This window comes from Lissotriton helveticus, chromosome 7 (genome assembly GCF_964261635.1).
Source record: "Lissotriton helveticus chromosome 7, aLisHel1.1, whole genome shotgun sequence".
NCBI lineage: Eukaryota > Metazoa > Chordata > Amphibia > Caudata > Salamandridae > Lissotriton > Lissotriton helveticus.
In genome coordinates, this window is record NC_136068.1 from 1,306,627,921 (window position 1) to 1,306,643,268 (window position 15,348).

General features: G+C 46.7%; 1 long non-coding RNA gene across 1 annotated transcript in view; it reads left to right on the plus strand.

Annotated features, from left to right (window-relative positions):
* The first annotated feature begins 1,472 nt into the window (after positions 1–1,472).
* The window catches only part of LOC144767369 (uncharacterized), a 69,076-nt gene continuing 55,200 nt past the window's right edge, over positions 1,473–15,348 (plus strand). The window contains exons 1-4 of the long non-coding RNA XR_013598166.1: positions 1,473–1,520; positions 1,616–1,649; positions 13,351–13,395; positions 13,491–13,524. This is a non-coding gene — a long non-coding RNA (uncharacterized LOC144767369). The remainder of the gene's footprint in view (positions 1,521–1,615; positions 1,650–13,350; positions 13,396–13,490; positions 13,525–15,348) is intronic.

Sequence of the window (15,348 nt, forward strand, 5' to 3'; positions counted from 1 at the left end):
TATTGCTCCAATTTGCATTGGTTCTGTACCTTGCTGGGCCTCTGAAGCTCTTGTGCTATCTGATCGAGCCCTGTCATATCTTGGAGTTATTGCTCTAAAGTCTTTCTTCTTTTTTCCTCTTCTTTCTCCCTGACGGAAATCTATCTCCAAAACCAAGTCTATGAGCGCGGAAATCTCGGTGGGCCGATTAGGAATTTGGGCCAACGTGTCCTTTAATTCATCTCTCAAACCGCGATAGAACACCGCTGCTCTCTTGCTTTCAGGCCAATCGGTCTCCACCACCAACTTGTTGAACTGAGCTAGGTATGCGATCAAATCTCGGTTTCCTTGCCGTAAATCAAGTAATTCATTATCCACCACTTGGGATGTTCTCCGTCGGTCAAATATTCGAAGGAATTCTTGTTTAAAATTTTCAAAATTCCTTAACAGCGGATCATCCCGTGAGACTAGGGGCATGGACCATTAAGCTACATCCCCACTTAGATAAGAGAGTATGAAAGCCACCTTAGACTGCGCGTCAGGGAATATAGAAGGGCGGCACATAAAGTGTAATGAGCATTGGGAAAGAAATATCTGTGCCTTCTGTGGATCCCCATTAAACCTTTCTGGAGCTGCCAATGGTATGACAGGGGATAGGGAATGTATTACTTGTGTGGTTGTCCTATTTGTAGCCTCTAATACTGGATTCATGGCTTCCCTCTCCAAACTGCAGAATTAGCTCTAAGGTTACGCCAATCTAGTAGTTTCTTTTCTGGCACTAACTACCTCTTGTCTAAGGTTTCGATTTTCATCCCTGGCCGCTCACAATTCCTTTTGTATTGCGTCTAGGATAGTTCCTAAGGATTGGACGTCTATTCCTTCCGCCATCTCTGTTCGGGTGCGAAGGCAACTTGGGCACTTCACTCTGTCAGAACTCTAAGGTTAAAGATTATTATGGCTTACCAGTTCTTGCACAGGAACAGAGATGCTTGTACCCAAATCCCCCTAAGCAATGCAAGAAGGTCTATGCTCAGAATCTCCTGTCATTACCTCAGGGGAAGGGGGAATTGGATAAAATAATAAACAGAGAAGAGACTGGTCCAGAGCTGGCTCCTTCAGTCTGTTACTTGTTGTCGCTCACTGCTTTCACTGGATCCTAAAAGATAAGACACCATTACAATCCTATCCTTCCTAATTCTAATCTAAACTGATTATACTGTTCTGTCTCACCCACCCATGTGCTCCTGGACATTAGCTTCTCTTCTATCTTATTTTGTAGTTCTGTTCTCCAGAAGTAGTTGTCACTATTTTAAAAGAAAATAAACGTATTTAGTTTCTTCGGTCAACTGACTTGCCTACTTCAATATATTTGTTTATTTGGTAAGTGCACTTACTTCACTAACTAGAAGAGTGTTCTTTTAAATGGTTTCTGTAATTCTCTTGTGGTCTTGAGTGCTGTTCTTCCTTTAGCGTCTTAACCTTCTCTAATTGTACAGTCTTTTTCAGGTTAAATGAATTCTCAACAGCATTAACAGTTCCTGGTGAGTATTTATATATTTACATAGTAACAACCTAAGATTGCAAGGCTTGACTTCTCTGTAAACACTTTAACCTTTATCTCTGTTTTGGCTTATAGGTTATTCGGTGGTTCAGAGTTTTACAAATGTCAGGTAAGTTGGCTAATTTTATATTTATCAAGCGCAATGATAATTCCTTATCTAAGTGCACTTAGCTCAAGTTCTTTTCTTCCGGTCTCCGTGCTTGCAAGCGTTGGCTCTCTCAGCTCTCCCACTCTTTTCAAACTCGATGTGTCTTCTGTGGAAACTCGGCTCCGCGACTCGCGCTTGATTCTGCGCGCCGAGTTGGTTCACAAGAAAAGTCTCTCTGCTCTCCGGGCAAGGAAAGCACTAAATACTTCCAATCTGTGACTAAATGCGGGTAAATAACTAGAGCGCCACTCCGATACGACCATACCGGGTGAATACTTTAGTGAAGTGCGCATTTACTGATGCGCTCGCGCTGCTCCTAGAAAACCTCCGCAGCTGTGTCACAAGACTAGAGCACCTACTTGAAATCCATTGTGGCTACTGAGGCGGCCATTTTATTTCTCCTGCGCCGGACTCTCTCAGTCCATGTGACACTAGCAGGGAAATCTTGCTCAGTTTGGATCAAATCAGAGCCGCAAAGGATGGAGACCAGTGTTGGGGTTCTGACAGTACCCCCAACAAGGCAGGTCCTCCCTTTCTGGGTTTAGTGGGGAACCGTTGGTGAAAAGACCTAATTAACCTAGGTGCATTAACATCTTCATCCAGTTCCCAAGATCGGTCCTCAGGGCCATAACCTTTCCAGTCTATTAAATAGTACAATCTTCCTCTGGATTTCTTAGAGTCCAAAATTTCTTTTACTTCGAACTCAGTTCCTGTCTCTAACTGAATTGGTTTTGGGGGTGATTGAGTTCTCAGGTCTGTAGAAACTTTCTTTAACAAAGATACATGGAAAACTGGGTGAATCTTTAACTTAGGTGGTAATTTTAATCGATAGGTAACCTGATTGATTTTTTTTTTTATTTTTTTTAATTTATTTTTTTTGTTTTTTAAAAACCTTTATTTGAGCAAGCAAGAAGGTACAAGGATGGGCCTACAACCACACGGGCCAGCCGCTAAAAAGGAGTAGACACATATCATATATGCCCGCAGAGGTAACAGTCAATCAACAATGCAATACTCCACATTATACACAGGACAAAAACAGGTTTTATGTATATAAAAGAACAAACACACAAAAAGGCGAGAGTGTATCACTGAAGGTCAGCCCAAGGGACACAAGGGGGGGACAGCAATGGAAGTGCAGTAGCAAAATTCTAAGCACTAAGGAGTTCGGAGGGGGGGGGGGAGGGGCGCAGAGATCAGGAAGAAGGGGGGGGGGGAGCCGGAAACACCAGCTCAGTCCCTATATGAAGATTCCGAGAACGCTAGTCTAAGGAGACAGGGTAATCTCGATAGTGTCCACAAGGGGAGGAGTACAAATGTTGCCACGGTATTCATTCCATTGACCCCACACCTTCACCCATGCCCTGGGTCTGCCTCTGGCCACATAGACAGTTTTTTCACGGAACATGGACCAATCCATGTTATCCTCCCATTGCGAGAGGGCAGGGGGCCTGGAGGCCCCCCAGAGTTGCGCAATATCTCGCTTCGCAATCATATAGCCCAGGGTGGCCCATCTAGTCTGTGCCACCGAATAGTCAGTGGGCTCCCAAACATTCAAAAGACAGCGACGAGGTTCCGGACGCAAGGACATCCCTGTCACCACAGTCATCAAATCAAGCACAGCCACCCAATAAGCAGCCACCATCGGGCACTCCCAAAGAATATGCAGGAAAGTAGCACGCAAACCACATCCACGCTTACACAATCCATCGGAGGAAAAGCCCATCACCATCAGTCGCGGTCCCGTCACGTACACCCGATGAAGGATCTTCAATTGGACCAGACGGAGTCGAGCCGGTATAGCCACCTCCTTCGGGGAGGAGAGGGCCGATTGCCAATCCTCATCATCAAGTTCCAACCCATCTCCCACCCACTGTTCCCGAAGTCGGGCCAATAAGTCAGTCCGATTGTTAATCAACTTTTTATAGATCAGGGAGATAGTGCTATCAGGAAGATGTTCGTCAAGGATACGGTCTTCAAGGGGGGAAGAGTCAGGCGGAATCTCACCAGGAGCAAATACCGAAACCAAAGCGTGCCTGACCTGTAAATAACGAAAGAATTCCCGACTACTCAGGCCGTAGTCAGCCTGGAGGGCCTGAAACGGGCGCACAGAACCCTTAGAGTACACATCCCCCACCTTAGAGATCCCAATCAAGTCCCAACGGTCAAAACCCTTGGAAGACCAAAGACCGCCCAGACGTTCTGAAGCATAAAGCGGCGTCGCCAACGTCAAGCGATCCTCCCAGCCCAGGCTCACATTCGCGGCACGCCACACCGTCAAAGCAGTCAAAGTAGGTCCCACAAGATGGCGCCCAGCGGAGCGAGAATAGAGCACTCTGTTAAAGTCACCTCCCGGAAGCTGAAGTTTATCCATCTCAAACGCCGGATTACGACCTGGCGAGAACATAGCGTGATTAATAGCGGACAGATGGGAAGCCCAGTAGTATCTCTTAACATCGGGGAGCGCCATGCCCCCATCATACCACGGGATGGAAAGTTTCGCGAGAGCAATGCGCGGTCGCCCATCCCAAATAAGTTGCCTCTGAAGGCTCTCAATCTCCCGAAAATAGGTCTTAGGGATAGGATCATAATAATTCTGGAGAGCGTAGAGAAACCGCGGTAGTGACATCATCTTAAACAGGGCCGCCCGACCCAGGGGAGACAAGGGAAGTTTGCGCCAACGGGCAACGTCCAAACGGAGCCTAAGCAACGGGGGAAGGAGATTACGATCAAAACGAAGGGACGGGTCCAAGGTAACAAAAACCCCCAAGTATTTGAAGCCATCCCGGACCACCTGAAGAGGAAGTCTACTCGGCAACGGAGGCAAGATACCAGATAAAACGTATACACAGGACTTAGACCAGTTGATGACGAGGCCTGAGTTAGCGCCAAAGGACGCAAGAACGTCAAATAAAACAGATAAAGACTTGCGAGGGGAAGTAAGATACAAGAGGATGTCGTCCGCATAAAGCGAGACGCGGTCTTCGAAGTCCGGGGCCCAACGAATCCCTTTAAGGGACGGTTCCCAACGGAGCCAGGCCGCCAACGGTTCAAGAGCGAGCGCAAACAACAGAGGGGACAAGGGGCAACCCTGACGGGTACCCCTGCCCAAGGAGAAGGGAGCCGACACTCTACCGTTCACTACAACTTGCGCCAGAGGTTCCGCGTACAACAGTCTAACCCAGCTAATAAACTCGCACCCGAATCCGAATTTCTCAAGAGTCGCCCATAAATAGGGCCACTCCACAGTGTCAAAGGCCATGGAGGCATCCAGGGACGCCAAAATGGCCGGTTCAGTCAAAAGCCCCGCCCTCGCCAGCACGCCGTGGAGGCGACGTAAATTCAGAGCAGTGTTGCGATGCGGGATAAAGCCAGACTGATCCGGATGGACCAAATCCCCGAGAACCGAAAGGAGACGGGTCGCCAAAAGTTTAGCCAATACCTTAGGTTCAACATTTAATAGGGATATGGGCCTATACGAGGAACAGAGGTCACGCGGTTTACCCTCTTTGGGAATGACGACGATTGTCGCCAGACGCTGATCATAAGGAAGTATGTTCCGCTCACGAGATTCTAGAAACATGGCGCGAAGATACGGGGCCACCTTATCGGGGCGTAACTTGTACAACTCAATAGGCAAACCGTTCGGGCCCAATGCTTTGCCCGAACGGAGCGAACGAACTGCAGTGGCTATCTCATCATTCGTAAAAGGGGAGTCCAAAGCAATACGGTCCAAGTCGGTGACACAGGGCAAAGTGATATCACGCAGAAGAAGGCGGGAGTCGGCAACATCCCTCACAGACACGGGAGCATATACCACACGGAAATATTCCGCAAAACGATCAACAATGGCAGTCGGATCAATCACATTCTCACCACTCGCAGACTGAATCACGGGCACCACACGATTAACTCTTTCTTTCTTGTCCAACCACGCTAGGAGTTTGCCCGCCTTGTCACCCACATCGTACAATCTGCCCTGTTGCTCACGAAACATCACCTTTGCAGCGTCAGTGACCAGAGATTTATACGCAAACTGTTTTAGACCCAGGGCATGGAGTTTCTCAGGCGTGACACCAGACTCCAACTCGTCCTCCAAAGCAGAGATCTCCCCCTCAAGGTCCACCACCTCCCTCCTCCCAGCCTTCTTAGCTTCAACAATCAAGGAAAGGGCCTGTCCACGAATCACAGTTTTAAAGGCTTCCCACAGGGACACAGCCGAAGAGACCGACCCCTCGTTTTCCAGGAAATATGCATCCATGGACTTGAGCAAGAGGGTACGTGTCTCAGGGGAGGAAAGATACCAAGGGTTAATGGGAGCCACTCGGCCCGCCGCCTCTATCCCAACCTCGAAACGAAGCCAGAGCGGCGAGTGATCAGAAATACCCCTTGGCAAATGTAAAATCTCACGAACCGCCGACGATTGGGCCGCGGGCATCAGGAAATAATCCAGCCGAGACAGACTGCCATGAGCCCCAGAATGGAAGGTGTATTGGAGCTGAGTAGGATGCAACAGTCGCCAGCAGTCCACAAGGCCAAAGGTATCTAGAAACCCACCCAACCACTGCTGAGCCTGCGGGGTATCTCTAGGGGGATGGCGATCGTGAAGGCCGGAAAGCACCGAATTAAAATCACCGGCCAGAAAGAGAGTACTATCAGGGAGATCTAACAAAACACGGCCCAAATCAGTAAAAGTAGAAGCCTGCAAACCCGGGGGAACATAAACATTGAAGAGAGATAGGGTGCGGCCTTCATATCTACCCACCAAGACAGTATATCTCCCACGATCATCTTGAATCACCTCATCGATCGCCAGGGGGAGGGAGGTTCGAACAAGAATACCCACACCCCTAGATCCGGAGGTAAACCCCGAGTGCGCCACAAGGCGGTAGCCCCATCTATTCATTGCATAACAAACATTACCAATCAAATGGGTTTCTTGCATGAAAACAATGTCCGGTGACAAACGTCGTATACATTTTAAGACCACACTGCGCTTAATACGATCTCCCAGGCCATTAACGTTCCAGGAAAGAATTTTCAACCCTCTACCCCCCATCCCAGCCGCCCGAGCCAAGACCCCTCGTCCATGAGCTAGACATCAGAAACAGCAGCAAACACAGGAGCAACTCGCCTTGAAAACAACACACAGAAAAGAAAAAACTTCCCAACCCCCCTCCCCCAAACTGAAGAGAAACACCCCCCACCCTGCACCCCTGCAAAAAGCTAAAGAGCCACCCCAACCTGCAGTGTGCCTGTCGCCCAAGATCCCCTATTCTACACAAAGACCCCGGAGGAGGAAAGGTCTCCGTTCCACCCTCCCCCCGACCTCAGCAAGAACAAAAATAACAAACGAAAGACAGAATAATCACAATGTAGAGGGACGCCGGCCAACACTCCTGATAATGTATTCAAAATAAGACATAAGAGCCGAACAGTTAGATCTCCACACCACCTTCGGCACCACCAGGGTGAGCGGCGGAGTCAGTCTCAGGAGGACGGTCAGGCAATGAGTCCAGCCAGTCATTAACAGCATCTGGCCGATCAAAGAAAAGGGTACGCTCATTGTATTCGACCCGAAGTCTGGTGGGAAAGAGCATGGCGTAACGTAGGCCCCGATCCCGGAGACGTTTCTTGGCACCACGAAACTCCATACGTTGTCTCTGAACCTGTTGGGAAAAGTCCGGGTAAAAGTTCACCGTAGCATTCTCAAAGGCCACCGGGCCCTTCACCCGCGAGGCCTGCAGGATAGCGTCCCGGTCTCTATAATGAAAAAGCTTCGCTACAATGGGTCTCGGCGGGGCTCCCGGCTTGACTTTGCCCCCTGGAACACGATGTGCGCGTTCCACCGTGAAAAATTTTGTAAGACCAGACGGGGCCAGATGGTTCAAGACCAGATCCTCAACCAGGAGATCCACCGAGTGGGGTTCAGGGTTCTCCGGTACACCAACCAGGCGAACATTGCAGCGACGCGCCCTATTTTCAAAATCCTCCAGGCGACGGGTCATGAAGTCGTTCCCCCGACGGAGATTTCCGATCTCTGTCTGGAGCTCCGAGACGTCGTTCGTAAGGCTAGACGATTTAATATCCAATGATTGTACCCTCTCATTCGTCTTGCCGAGATCAGCACGAATCAGATTCACCTCAATAGCCACGGTGTCAAGTTTATGGGCCAAGGCCTCGTACTGTAGGCCGATGGATTCCCTCACACCCGAGATGGCACCCATGATATCCTGTAGGGAGGGCTCCGCCGACTCTTCCAAAACTCGTTCGGACGCTATACTGGAACCAGGCAGGGCAGCTCCGGGGGACCCCTTAGAATGGGTATAACGGTCCATGACATTTGATTGAACTGGAGCTCCGCGCAGAGGTGTTTTCGTCTTGCGCGTCTCTCTGTCCCCTCTGCCCGCCATTTTGAAGATGCGTCACAGGACAAGCCACCAGGTTCGACGGGCCCGACACCCAAAGTACAGGATCAAAAGTACACTAAAAAGGGGGCACAACTCGGGTAGAGGTCGCCAAGCCAGCAAATAGGTCACATGAAAGCCCAACAGCCGATCTGCCTCCAAGTCTCAGCCGCAACACGACATCCACACCCGTGGCCCAAGTCGGAACAGAATCGAAACCGAAACTTAGGAAGGGGGGACCCACAAGGCCAGATCTCCTGCCGTTGTTGTTCAATTGCAGGACGGCTACAGAACCGCACCCCGTCCCGGGCGCACCTCAAGGGCGGAGCCCAAAAGTTCAGAGCACCATATCTCAGGAATACGAGATCCAAATCAATTTCTGAAAAGTGCCAGGGTAATCAGCCAAACGTCCCCTACACGAATTCTTGCAAGAAATCAGGATTCAGCCAGGATAAAATGCCGGGAGCGGCGAGGGTCCGGAGAGCGCTGTGCTCAAGCGGCCATCTCGGATGCCCGCCAAGCTCCTCCTCCTAACCTGATTGATTTGTTCTCCTATTGGGTAGGGCCCAATAAATCGAGGTTGAATCTTCCGGTTTCCCTTCAACCTTAAATCCCTTGTGCTCAACCAGACCTGATCTCCCTTTGTCAAGGGAGGCCCTTCTCGTCTTTTCCGATCAGCGTAACCCTTGTACTTTTCTTTGGCTTTTTTAAGATTGTCTACTGCCCTTTGCTGAATCTGCTGTAAATGTGAAACGACCTCCTTAACTGCTGGTACTGCTATCTCCATTTGCCGGATAGTTGCATTTGGGTGCCTGCCATAGTTTAAGTAAAAGGGGGAATACCCTGTCGAACTGCTCTTCGCATTATTGTGGGCGAATTCTGCTGTCCACAAATAATCTGACCAATTCCCTTCTTCTTTCAAAAGGAACAGTCGCAGATATTGTTCTAATTATTGGTTCACCCTCTCTGTCTGTCCATCAGTTTTCGGATGATAGCAAGTGGAAAATCTAACTTCTGTTCCCAAACCTTCCATAAAGGCCCTCCAGAAGTGAGACACAAACTGGGAACCCCTGTCTGAGATTACTATTTTAGGAATTCCATGTATCTTGACTATCTGAGAGCTGAAGTGGGCAGCTAATTGTTTAGCAGAAGAAACCCCTTTAAAAGCTGTGAAATGGGCAATCTTATAAAAGGCATCGACAACCACTAGGATTGTATTGAAGCCCTGACTAGTAGGTAAATCTGTAATGAGATCTAGTGTAACTGTGTGCCATGGGTAAGGAGGCGTGGTTAAGGGCTGCAATAAGCCTTTAGGAGCCTGCCGTTCCGGCTTTCCCTGCGCGCAAATCTCACAGGACTTAACATACCTCTCAATATCAGAAGTCATCTTGGGCCACCAATAGTGTCTCTTTCTTAACTCCTGAGTTTTGGCTTCTCCTTTATGACCAGCTAATTTGTCATCATGGCATACACGCATTACTTGTTGCTGTAGCTCCGTAGTAGGTATATACAAGGCATCTTGATAATAAGGCATCTGTTGAATGATCTTCCTGTTGGAATCTTCCTTGCCCACTCCTGCATAGCTTCTGGACTCATGGTTTCTGCGATTGTTTTTTGCAGATCAATTGAAGTTGTAGCCCCTATAATCTTTGCACTAGGAATGATTGGTTGAATGTCCGTAACAGTTTTCTGAGACTCGATGCCTATTCTAGATAACGCATCCGCCTTCCCATTTTGAGCTCCAGGACGAAAAGTGATCACAAAATCATAGTCTGCGAAATACAAGGACCATCTCAGTTGCCTAGGTGTAAGAGTTCTGGCCGTTTTCAGGAATTTTAAATTGCGATGATCCGTAAACACTGTCACTTGATGCTGGGCTCCCATCAAGTAGTGTCGCCACCCTTAAAGGCGTCTTTAATAGCCAGTAGCTCTTTTTCAGTAATAGTATAATTGATCTCCGCCTGGGTCCATTTTCTGGATCGGTAAGCAACCGGGTGCAGTTGGCCTGTGGTCTTGTGTCGTTGGGACAAAACTCCTCCCACAGCTTGGTCTGACTCATCAGTCTCAACATAGAAAGGTTCCGAAGGATCTGCATGTAACAGGACTGGCGCAGTGGTGAAATCCTTATTCAATGATTGAAAGGCCTCCTCTGACTCCTTTGACCACTCAAACTTGATTCCTTTTCTCAGCACTTTGGTGAGAGGGAGAATCTTTCTGGGGAATTCACTAATAAATTTCCGGTAAAAGTTAGCGAATCCAATGAAGCTTTGGATTTCTTTTACACTTGCAGGAGATTTCCAATTTGTCCCCGCTTCCACTTTTCGTTGGTCCATCAGTATTCCAGAAGGTGAAAGGACGAAACCCAAAAATTCCACCTGCGGAACGTCAAAAGCGCATTTTTCCAATTTTACAAACAATTTATTTTCTTGTAGCTTCTTCAACACTCCTTTCACCTGTTCATGATGTCGTGTCACATCAGAAGAATAAATTAGAATATCGTCTATGTACACAATTGCACACTGATCAATAAATTCCTTCAGGATGTCGTTGATGAAATGCTGGAAGGCAGCTGGAGCATTGCACAATCCGTACGGCATCACTTGATATTCAAAAAGCCCAAATCTAGTCCAAAATGCCGTCTTCCACTCGTCTCCTTTGCTCATTCAAACTAGATGATAAGCGCCTCTCAGGTCTAGTTTCGTGTAGATTTGAGCTCCTTTCACTTGGTCTAGGAGCACCGAAATCAATGGTAGGGGATACCGATTTTTCTTTGTTCTCTTGTTGATCGCTCTGTAGTCAATACACGACAGTAATTCTCCCTCCTTCTTCGGAACGAAAAATAAGGGAGATGAGACGGGTGACTGAGACGGCCGGATAAACCCATTGGCTAAGTATTTATCCAGATACTCCTTCAAATGTTGATGTTCCTTCTCCGTTATTGCATAAACACGACTGCATGTCAAGTTTGACCCTGGCTCCAAATCTATCTTGCAGTCATAGACCCGATGTGGCGGTAAATGTTCTGCTTCCCCTTCGTTAAATACATCCTCGAATTCCTTATACTCTTTTGGAATCTCCTGTATATTTATTACGCACATGGAATGCCCTGTGGAACATAAAGATAAGGCTGAATTGCTCTCCACACGTGTTGCCTCAGAACCAAAACAATTCTCATGACAATAACTCGAGTCCATTACAATGGCTCTGGAACTCCATTTGATCGTAGGATTATGCTCAGTAAGCCACGGGAGACCAAGTATTAGTTGAAACTGGGGAGCATCAATTAAATTAAACTGAATCTTTTCCTGATGTCCATCAGTAGAAATCAGTTGAATTGGTTCTGTGTGACTCACGATTGGACCTGATGAAAGGTTTGTTCCGTCCACTGCTCGGACGGGCTCGCTCTTAACTTTCCTGATTGCCTGAATGCCCACCTTAGCTGCAAACCTTATATCAAAGAAATTCCCTGTGGCTCCTGAATCTATCATGACAGATACCTCGGTTAGGGTGGTCTGTCTGAATTTCACTTTCATAGAGAGACTTAAATGTGGAGCCGCAGATTGCAGTGTATTCGCCACTCGATGTTCATTTGGAGTTATTTCTTGAATCGCACCACCCGTTCAACTCCTACCACAGGTGGTGCCGTTAGTTTTCCTTCTGCTTGAAGGTGCCTTTAGGTTTCTTTGGGCAATTTCTAACGAAATGCCCCCCGGATCCACAGTACATACATAGATTACTAGTTCTTCTTTTGTCCTTCTCTTCCTTTGTCAAGGGGCCTCGTATTGCTCCAATTTGAATTGGTTCTGTACCTTGCTGGGCCTCTGAAGCTCTTGTGCTATCTGATCGAGCCCTGTCATATCTTGGAGTTATTGCTCTAAAATCTTTCTTCTTTTCTCCTCTTCTTTCTCATTGGTGGAAATCTATCTCCAAAACCAAGTCTATGAGCGCGGAAATCTCGGTGGGCCGATTAGGAATTTGGGCCAACGTGTCCTTTAATTCACCTCTCAAACCGCGATAGAACACCGCTGCTCTATTGCTTTCAGACCAATCTGTCTCCACCACCAACTTGTTGAACTGAGCTAGGTATGCGATCAAATCTCGGTTTCCTTGCCGCAAATCAAGTAATTCATTATCCACCACTTGGGATATTCTCCGTCAGTCATATATTCGAAGGAATTCTTGTTTAAAATGTTCAAAATTCCTTAACAAAGGATCATCCCATGAGATTAGGGGCATGGACCATGAAGCTGCATCCCCACTAAGATAAGAGAGTATGAAAGCCACCTTAGACTGCGCGTCAGGGAATATAGAAGGGCGACACATAAAGTGTAATGAGCATTGGGAAAGAAATATCTGTGCCTTCTGTGGATCCCCATTAAACCTTTCTGGAGCTGCCAATGGTATGACAGGGGATAGGGAATGTATTACTTGTGTGGTTGTCCTATTTGTAGCCTCTAATACTGGATTCATGGCTTCCCTCTCCAAACTACTAGATTGGCGTAACCTTAGCGCTAATTCTGCAGTTTCTTTTCTGGCACTAACTACCTCTTGTCTAAGCTTTCGATTTTCATCCCTGACCGCTCCCAATTCCTTTTGTATTGCGTCTAGGATAGTTCCTAAGGATTGGACGTCTATTCCTTCCGCCATCTCTGTTCTGGTGCGAAGGCAACTTGGGCACTTCACTTTGTCAGAACTCTAAGCTTAAAGATTATTATGGCTTACCAGTTCTTGCACAGGAACAGAGATGCTTGTACCCAAATCCCCCTAAGAAATACAAGAAGGTCTATGCTCAGAACCTCCTGTCATTACCTCAGGTGAAGGGGGAATTGGATAAAATAATAAACAGAGAAGAGACTGGTCCAGAGCTGGCTCCTTCAGTCTGTTACTTGTTGTCGCTCACTGCTTTCACTGGATCCTAAAAGATAAGACACCATTACATTCCTATCCTTCCTAATTCTAATCTAAACTGATTCTACTGTTCTGTCTCACCCACCCTTGTGCTCCTGGACATTAGCTTCTCTTCTATCTTATTTTGTAGTTCTGTTCTCCAGAAGTAGTTGTCACTATTTTAAAAGAAAATAAACGTATTTAGTTTCTTCGGTCAACTGACTTGCCTACTTCTATATATTTGTTTATTTGGTAAGTGCACTTACTTCACTAACTAGAAGAGTGTTCTTTTAAATGGATTCTGTAATTCTCTTGTGGTCTTGAGTGCTGTTCTTCCTTTAGCGTCATAACCTTCTCTAATTGTACAGTCTTTTTCAGGTTAAATGAATTCTCAACAGCATTAACAGTTCCTGGTTAGTATTTATATATTTACATAGTAACAACCTAAGATTGCAAGGCTTGACTTCTCTGTAAACACTTTAACCTTTATCTCTATTTTGGCTTATAGGTTATTCGGTGGTTCAGAGTTTTACAAATGTCAGGTAAGTTGGCTACTTTTATATTTATCAAGCGCAATGATAATTCCTTAGCTAAGTGCACCTAGCTCAAGTTCTTTTCTTCCTGTCTCCGTGCTTGCAAGCGTTGGCTCTCTCAGCTCTCCCACTCTCCTCAAACTTGATGTGTCTTCTGTGGAAGCTCGGCTCCGCGACTCGCGCTTGATTCTGTGCGCCGAGTTGGTTCACAAGAAAAGTCTCTCTGCTCTCCGGGCAAGGAAAGCAGTAAATACTTCCAATCTGTGACTAAATGCGGGTAAATAACTAGAGCGCCACTCCGATACGACCATACCGGGTGAATACTTTAGTGAAGTGCGCATTTACTGATGCGCTTGCGCTGCTCCTAGAAAACCTCCGTAGCTGTGTCACAAGACTAGAGCACCTACTTGAAATCCATTGTGGCTACTGCGGCGGCCATTTTATTTCTCCTGCGCCGGACTCTCTCAGTCCATGTGAGACTAGCAGGAAAATCTTGATCAGTTTGGATCAAATCAGAGCCGCAAAGGATGGAGACCAGTGTTGGGGTTCTGACAGTACCCCCCAACAAGGCAGGTCCTCCCTTTCTGGGTTTAGTGGGGAACCGTTGGTGAAAAGACCTAATTAACCTAGGTGCATGAACATCTTCATCCAGTTCCCAAGATCGTTCCTCAGGGCCATAACCTTTCCAGTCTATTAAATAGTACAATCTTCCTCTGGATTTCTTAGAGTCCAAAAATTCTTGTACTTCGAACTCAGTTCCTGTCTCTAACTGAATTGGTTTTGGGGGTGATTGAGTTCTCAGGTCTGTAGAAACTTTCTTTAACAAAGATACATGAAAAACTGGGTGCATCTTTAACTTAGGTGGTAATTTTAATCGATAGGTAACCTGATTGATTTGTTCTTCTATTGGGTAGGGCCCAATAAATCAAGGTTGAATCTTCCGTTTTCCCTTCAACCTTAAATTCCTTGTGCTCAACCAGATCTGATCTTCCTTTGTCAAGGGAGGCCCTTCTCGTCTTTTCCGATCAGCGTAACCCTTGTACTTTTCTTTGGCTTTTTTTAAGATTGTCTACTGCCCTTTGCTGAATCTGCTGTAAATGTGAAACGACCTCCTTAACTGCTGGTACTGCTATCTCCATTTGCCGGATAGTTGCATTTGGGTGCCTGCCATAGTTTAAGTAAAAGGGGGAATACCCTGTCGAACTGCTCTTCGCATTATTGTGGGCGAATTCTGCTGTCCACAAATAATCTGACCAATTCCCTTCTTCTTTCAAAAGAAACAGTCGCTTGAATTGGGGTGTGGGGGGGGAATGTTTCTTGAAAGTTACAAGACAGTTTCACGGGTTGGGCATCGTGGCACGATTACTTAGCATGTTAAGCAATACTGGTAACATGTGTCTGATGGATAGAAATACGTATGCAAGGTTTAGACAGACAGAATGTGATTATGATATAACAGGTATGCCACCACAAATGATGCCGGTTTGGTATTGTATAAACGTAATTGTGCCGATTATCTGTATTGATATCACTGACTACGATGCCTTTATATTAATAAAAGAATAAAAAAAAAAAAAAAAAAGAAACAGTCGCAGATATTGTTCTAATTCTTGGTTCACCCTCTCTGTCTGTCCGTCAGTTTCCGGATGATAGCAAGTGGAAAATCTAACTTTTGTTCCCAAACCTTCCATAAAGGCCCTCCAGAAGTGAGACACAAACTGGGAACCCTTGTCTAAGATCACTATTTTAGGAATTCCATGTATCTTGACTATCTGAGAGCTGAAGTGGGCAGCTAATTGTTTAGCAGAAGAAACCCCTTTTAAAGCTGCGAAA